The sequence below is a fragment of the Cnephaeus nilssonii genome, assembly GCF_951640355.1.
Source record: "Cnephaeus nilssonii genome assembly, chromosome: 1".
NCBI lineage: Eukaryota > Metazoa > Chordata > Mammalia > Chiroptera > Vespertilionidae > Cnephaeus > Cnephaeus nilssonii.
The window spans coordinates 62,453,031-62,460,853 of NC_137072.1; positions in this window are offsets into that span (position 1 = coordinate 62,453,031).

Sequence of the window (7,823 nt, forward strand, 5' to 3'; positions counted from 1 at the left end):
AAAGGGGGGGAAATGTGGGGGGAGTGAGCTCTCTCGGACCCTTGAAGATGTAGCTTCCAAATTTGAACTGATTAAATGGCACCTGTATACCAATTTGTAGAAAGAACATATGTGATGCTTATGTACATTGTGGGGGCGGGAGCGGGTAACAGGCGCTAAATGGTCTGGCTTTTAAAGGAAGGCGGGAATGCAAGCTGAGCATCTTTTCCCTGACAATGTGCGGGTAGATTGACTAGAGTTGTGTTGAGTATGGAGGAAGACCTACAGGGGATTACTGCTCCGTTACTAGGAGACACTGACATCCATGTTTTAGAGAATAGACCCCATTTGTCATTTACAAGTTACGTGTCACAACTGGACAGAGAGTAGCAGGTGGGGGGCAGGGGTATTGTGCATGTGTCTGATCCTAAGAATTGCTCTCCGGGTGATGTCCTTCAGAACACGAGCCTACTTAGACCATCCTCACACTGTGGGTTGTGTTTTCCATGCGTGTGCTGCTTCCCAGGCTTATACTCTGCCAAGGTTTTCCTTTGAGAAGAAATATTACTTTCCTCTCCTGGAATCAAAAAATAAGAATTACTTTAAACACACACACAAAAGCACAGGGTGATCTTCAGGTTAGCATTTGAAAACATTTCCACTGACATTGTTTCTCACTTCTTAATATGGCTGATGTTTCCTATTTGTTTATTTTCATCAATTTGAACCATCCAAGAAGGGTTAATAATTCGAGTTTAGTACCGCAGTTGATGCCACAGCAATAACTCCACCCATACGTTCCTGCTGCTATTTAGCAATAGGAGTTTGTCCTAAGAGCCACGAAGCATTGACGTCCGTGGTTAGCAAAATCACGAGTTGCGCATCCATTCAGTGAAAGTGCTGCCTGAGCTCCTGAGGAGGCAGCGGGCAGCACCTGGGTTAGGCACAGGCAGGGCCAGGGTCACTTCTCAGCAGTACTCGAGACCGGTCGAGGCTTCCCTTCTTACTTTGCTGAGCTCACCGTCACAGCTCTGTGCACTCTGGCCATTTTGGTGCTGACCCAGGTGGTGACCTTTCACCTGAAGAAGAAGTGAAACGCATGAAATAGATGGGTGATGAGTGTGATATGGCTGGCCAGTGGAATCTCTTCCAAATGAGAGCAAACAGGAACGCCAGTGCTCTGAACACTGCCTTAAACGCACTAGGGGCGTTTGTCTCTTTTCAAGCAATAGAATCAACCCCCACCGCCACTGTGCAGCGGCACTGCCGTTTATGGGATTGCTGCACACAGGAGGATTCATGACAAGAGGTCATTTGTTTAAAATGGGGAGAAAAAACATTAGTCCATGCAGCTTGTCCCCAAGAATAAAAGCACCCCAGGTTCTCTGTCTTGCTACCATCGTTTTTGGTTAATATTGCAGACAACCTGATTTTCAAAACGTCTCTCATTTTTCCTTCTGTTACACTCTCCCATCCCCAACCCCTTAAAAAAAACAAAAAAACGTTTCTTCTTTGTATCCATAATTCTTTACTTGTCTTCTTTGTGCTCTTCTCTTGCTTCACCTGTGGCCTCTCTCCTCCTGGCTTTCTAGCACTTGCAATCAAGCGCAGAGAGTAAGCAACTCTTTGAAAGAGAGTCACAAGGGGAATGTATTCAGCCACAAAATGACATCAAAAGATAAAAAGAGGTCTCCAGTCAACATCTTAGCAGTGCTTGGCAGGTAGACTGTTTCTCATATGCACAGAAGTGACTTTTTTTTTTTTTTACTTAGATTAAGCCAGGCAAGAACTAGGTAATGTCCCTCCCCTGCTATTACTACCTTTCCTAAACTCGACTAGTCCGATCTCCCTGTTGTCTGGCTCTTAGGAGCTGATTGCCTTTAGCCAGATCTCCCTTATGGACAAGCACAGATAGAACAAATCCCTCAGGTGAAGCTTCATGTGCAAATAGAACTAAGAGTTTGGCTTTTTCACTGCTTACAGGATTAATTTCACTAGGTTATCAAAGCAAGATAGGTGATGTGACAACAAAGAGAATTATTTCAAAAACCCACGAGCCCTTCACAATGTTGGGTCTACTTTATTATAATATTACTAGAGGCCCGTGCACAAAATTCATGCACTCGTGGGGGTCACTCAGCCCGGCCTGTGCCCTCTTGCAGTCCGGGAGCCCTAGGGAGCGGGCCTAAGCCAGCAGTCGGACATCCTTAGTGCTGTCACAGAGGTGGGAGAGGCTCCCACCACCGCTGCTGCACTTGCCAGCCACGAGCCTGGCTTCTGGCTAAGCAGTGCTCCCCCTGTGGGAGTGCAATGACCACCAGGGGGCAGCTCCTGCATTAAGCGTCTGCCCCCTGGTGGTCAGTTCGTGTCATAGTGACTGGTAATTTTGCCATTTGGTCTATTTGCATATTAGTCTTTTATTATGTAGGATGTTTGGCACTGAGCCTTTTTTCCCTAAAAAAAATTCCTATATAGTCACATGTAACTTCCAAAGCACTCTTGCTTTTTAGTCAGGGAGGTGTCAATTCACCTGGACTATGTTCCTGAAAAAAGGGAAAGTCCTACCTAAGATTGGGATTCATTTTAGAGTGTGTGGCTGGCACTCATAGACTTAACCTGTCACTTCTGATAAGGCACTGGTTTTGCAGCACACACACATCCATACACACATCACCCTTCCAGTTCTAGATCAACCCTGGAAGGCAAAACCATGCCGGTTTCTTTGCAAGGTCTTAGTGAAATGCTTTCTTGTATTTTGTAGGAAGCATGGCTGTGGGCCCACAGGCAGGAGGAGTTAAATTGTTGGGAGAGTTTGGCAAAATCCACCACCATATTGATATGTTTATATAAATTTTGTGAGTCAGCCTGTTCATTTTTTTTTAAGAAGACACATTGGCCTTACAACCAAATTTCTTCTTGTAGACTAACAACCGATAGCGACCTTGCATCTTCAAGAATCTGATGCCTGAGCTTTGTGAGGATGTACACCCCAGGGGGACCAGGGCCTGGCCAAGTCCTTCCACTGGGAGAGCTATTTAATTGAGGGCCAGGGGGCAGGGGTGTTTTCTGATAATTTGTTATCATTATCAGAAAAACATTACCTAAGGATACTAGGAACAGAAAATAGACCTTGACAAATGGAATACATGGAATAGATAAAATACATAATCTTTCTATGACCTGGTTGGGGGGAGTGGGCGGGAGGAAGCAAAACTCACTTTTAAATTTTAAATATTCATTGCAAAATCCGAACTATACAAAAACCTATTTCTTTTTAATTCTTTTTTTTTTAAATTCTCACCTGAGAATATTTTTCCATTGATTTTAGAGAGAGTGAAAGAGAGAGTGAAAGAGAGAGAAATATCAATGTGAGAGAAACATATCGATTAGTTGCCTCCTGTACTGACCAGGGCCCGGGCCAGGGAGGAGCCTGCAACCGAGGTATGTGTCCTTGACCAGAATCAAACCTGGGACCCTTCGGTCCACAGGCTGATTCTCTCTCCACTGAGGCAAACTGGCTAGGACCCTTTTTAATTTTTTTAACATATGGCAATTTAAATCTTAAAAGCAATGCAGTTTATTAAGAATGTTGTCTGCCAGCTTTGCTGAAAAATTTATCTTTTACAGCTCAGAGAAATAAATAAAATTGCTCCAAGAATCTTTGGTCCCAACCACTTTGGGTCCAAAGATAAATTCCACCCCTTTCTCACAATCCTCCCCCGCTCTTACCCCTCACACACATTTTAATTGTGAGAATCCAACATTTTCCACAGATATCATTAAACCATCAGGAAAACTCCATACTGTAAAAACAACAAACAAGTTACAATGTAAATAGTTATATTAGTTATTTTCCATGTGATTAAAATATAAGATTTTGTTATGGGGGAGGGCACTTAGATAGTCTGCTTACTGTCTGAAATGATTTACTTTTACCCATTTCCTTGGTCAGTCAAGCTGAAATGGACTTCTGTATATCTAACCTTTGATTCTGTGGGACCAATGGCCAGTATATTCTAATGGAAACAAATCTTCCAACCCTTATCTAGCATTAAACTGTTCACATTGCCATGTCTATCTTGCAACAAGACCTAACTTGCACCTGCCTGTTATTCTGCATGATTGAACTCCCAAGACTATTACCAATGATGAGAATTGTCCTGTGTCAGTGTTTATAAATGGACTCACAGCATGCACACATTCACACACACCTCACCCTTCCATTCTAGATCAACCTTGGAAGGCAAAACAATGCCAGTTTCTTTGCAAGGTCTTAGTGGTGAGAACTGAAAGTCAGCCTAATGGATCAAATGCAGTCTTAGTGATGTTTAATAAGGATTTGAAATTATTTAATTCATTTCTGTGTTCTTTCTCACTCTTTTTTTTTTTTACTTCTACTTTTTTTCTTTATTTTCAAATTGTTGGTGGAATAAGAGCAAGAATAAAGGAAAACTTGGCTTTTTTGGACTCTTTGTAGGTGGATATTGAGTTGATACATTGTGATTTCTGTTTCTTATGATTATTAAAAACCAGAGTAAATCTGCTTCCCTTAACATAAAATCAAATCTAAACCAGACTTTGTTGGAGTTTGCTGTTGACAATGGTAGTTGTTCTGCTCGTTGTCTTGGTTTTCCTGTCTTGCCAGTAGTTCTGAAGCGTCTCACGTGGTTTCCTAGTGTGGTCTGATTGTGCTCGGGAATAAATAAGAAGTGAGGAATGACCCACTTTCTCCCTATGGGTCAAGTGTGTGTGACGTGTATGAGACCACGTAGAAGGCTGTGCTTTCATGTGAGATGGGTTTCTTCTAAAAATGACCTTCATTTCTGCTTGGGGACACTAGTTGCGTGTCTGCAATTTAGTAACTTTTCTTAAACGTATAAAATCAGTGAAGGGGGAAAAATCGTTTTCTGGAAGCATTCTAGGTGAGTAGAACAGGGTTAAATATCATTGGTTACTTTATCAGAATTACTAATCAGTTTAGTTATTACCCAAGAGAGAAGGTAAAAAGTTTTCTTATCTACATGGTAGCTAACTTAATACCTCAAACTGCTTGGTGAATAAAAAATATATAATTTTGTGGTTTGATAAGGAGGTCACCAAACCTATGTTAATTTAGCTGGAAATATCTGAATGATGTCAAGGAATGGCCCTTCTATTTCTGTAAATTAAACATTTCATTTAACCAATTAACTATTAGAAAATCTGGAAGATAAAAATACCTATTCTTTTAAGTTAATACAATTTACACCAATGCCTTTTGTTATTTCTGGCATAGGTTCTATTCTAATTTAAACCTCAGATCTTTAGTCTCTTAATAAAATAAGTTGAACAATGGTCAAGTAAAGGTACCTGAAAAGACTCACAATATTAAGAAGGGAAATTGCATTCCACAATATTACTCATGGAGAGAAAGGAGTTATTGGTGCATATCAGGTACCATAAAAGTTACTAAATGTTTGGGGAATTTTAACTCATTTTGCAGTGAGGAGAAGAAAGGACTCTTGAAAACTACCTTCCTTATAGCTACTACTTAGGCAACAACCAACCCAGAAGGATGATTCCCTTTGCTCAGTAACATCACTGGGTTGAACACAGGATGGCAGGTTTTGACATTGCCAATTCTTCCCAATGGTGTTTTGTACTTGTAACGTGTCTTTCCTCCAAGGGTTTTGAAAGTCATGCCTGGAGACCTTTGCAAAGTAGTGAACCACACTGAAAATCTCACCACGTCAGATCACTTCATGCAGGGGATCACTGTATGTGGCAAATCATCTCTCTCTCTCAGCTGCAGACTGAATCCCATCTGCTCAACCTTTTAGATCAGCATGTTCTGATTTGGTTACAGAAAACGAGCCAAGCTGTAGAGTGTACATTTCTCAAACACACAAAACTTGGTGACACCTACAAATGAGAGTCAAACGCCCCTTTGGAATTCCCCACCCTCTCTGTATCACATATTTCTTGCTTAAATAAATGCTTCTCTTGGTATGAAACTCAACATAAAATAAGTCTGAATTGCAATTTAGAACATTCAAGTTTTACTCCATGGAGTGGGTGGCTTCACTTCCTTGTCACTGAACTTTGGGTGCTGTTGTTCCCTGGGCCTTGTCTGGAATCTTTTGTTTACTCAATAGTTCAGATTATTTGTAACTTAGGAAGCAACTGCAAGGTAGTATTCATTGAAAAAACTCTCCACACTCTTCCTGGAAGAGGGTCGCACATATAACTTGCCTTCCATCGGCACTTCTACATTCACATTTGTGAAAATATTGTCTGAACAATTATTATGTACAAAACCAATTTTTATAATTCAAGTATATTTTACATGGACAGAGGAAACCAGTAATATTAAAGTATTTCTTTTATTAAAGGAAGACTTCTGAAAAGCAATTGCTCTTTTCTTAATGTTAATATATTGCAAATTTGGATTTGGTGCAAATCAAGCTCCAAGAAGATTGCTCTGAATTTCTAGTTTAATTTCTGACCTACATTCTTTTTAAAAAACTGTATTTGAATTTATTTAGATTAATAAAATTATTTCAGGTATACAATTCTACAATACATCATCTGCACACGGTATTGTGTGTTCAGCACCCCTTCCATCAGCATTTATCTTCCCTTTACCCTTTGGACACAGAAAACAGTGTGGTGTTTGCCAGAGGGAAGAGGGCTGGGAGGAGGCAAAAGAGGGTAAAAGGGGAATAAATGGTGATGAATCTATATTTTTAAGTAGTACATTCATTCACTTTAAAACATTTATTGAACATCTATCTAAGTGTGTTAGGTAGGGGATAAATACAGCATAATCTCCATCCTTAAAATTTTAGAGTAAATAAATCATTCAGTTTAAAAATAAGTGGTTAAATCAAAATATCTATATCTCACTTATTTACTTTCTTTTAAAATAATGATGTGTTCAAAGTAGTGGTGTGACTTAAATGAGTTCATTTTTATTATTCCCTTAACTCAATGAAACAAGAAATCTGTTTCTTTCATTGTTATCATTTTGTCTAATTATATATAAGTGAACTCAATGAATTAGTATAAGATAATTTCGGATATTTTCCATGACATTATAGGAGATGAAACCATTTTTACAACTTTTTATTTTAAAATAACATTGCAGTGAAAAATACAAGTAGGCCTGCATTAACTCAATGAGAAAGTATGTGTATCTTCACTATTGTCCTTTTAATTAAAAGCTAGAGTGCTATATTTTGGTCTGTTTTAAACTATTGTCATTACACAGATAAAGGGAGAAATTTGTTGACATATCGAGACCTTAACAATAACTTGCAATATTTGTATCCTAGAAAAAATAGGTAAAAAGTTTGGAGGCAAAAAAATATTGACAACAACAACAGAATAGCATGATGTTTCTTTTCTGCATTACATAAAGTTGATTGTTGATCTATGTTTTCTCTGAGAGCTACTGAGCCTGGATATTGAGTTCAAGGCTCATAATTCTAGCATCACAATCGGCAAATCAGCAAACGACATCAAAATGGATACTGGAGTCACTCTGCAGTGACACTGTCATATTACACACAATCTCTGAAATTTATTCAGTCTGTGATGATGGGTGGAGCCCTAAAATAACATAAGGTAAAATGTAGTCATTTATTATTTTCTGTTAAAAGAGCCAACTCAGAACATCCCTGAATATCTGAACCAGAAATCTGACATTGTGCTGTGAACATTCACTCAGGCCACAAATTGATTCATGCCACAGATATTGATTGACTGCTTCAGTCTTCTGAGAACTGTTCATTGTGATGAATTCAGGCACCCTTCCTGCCTTCGTGTATTCTACATCCCAATGGAGGAGTAAGCTAATGGGAAGA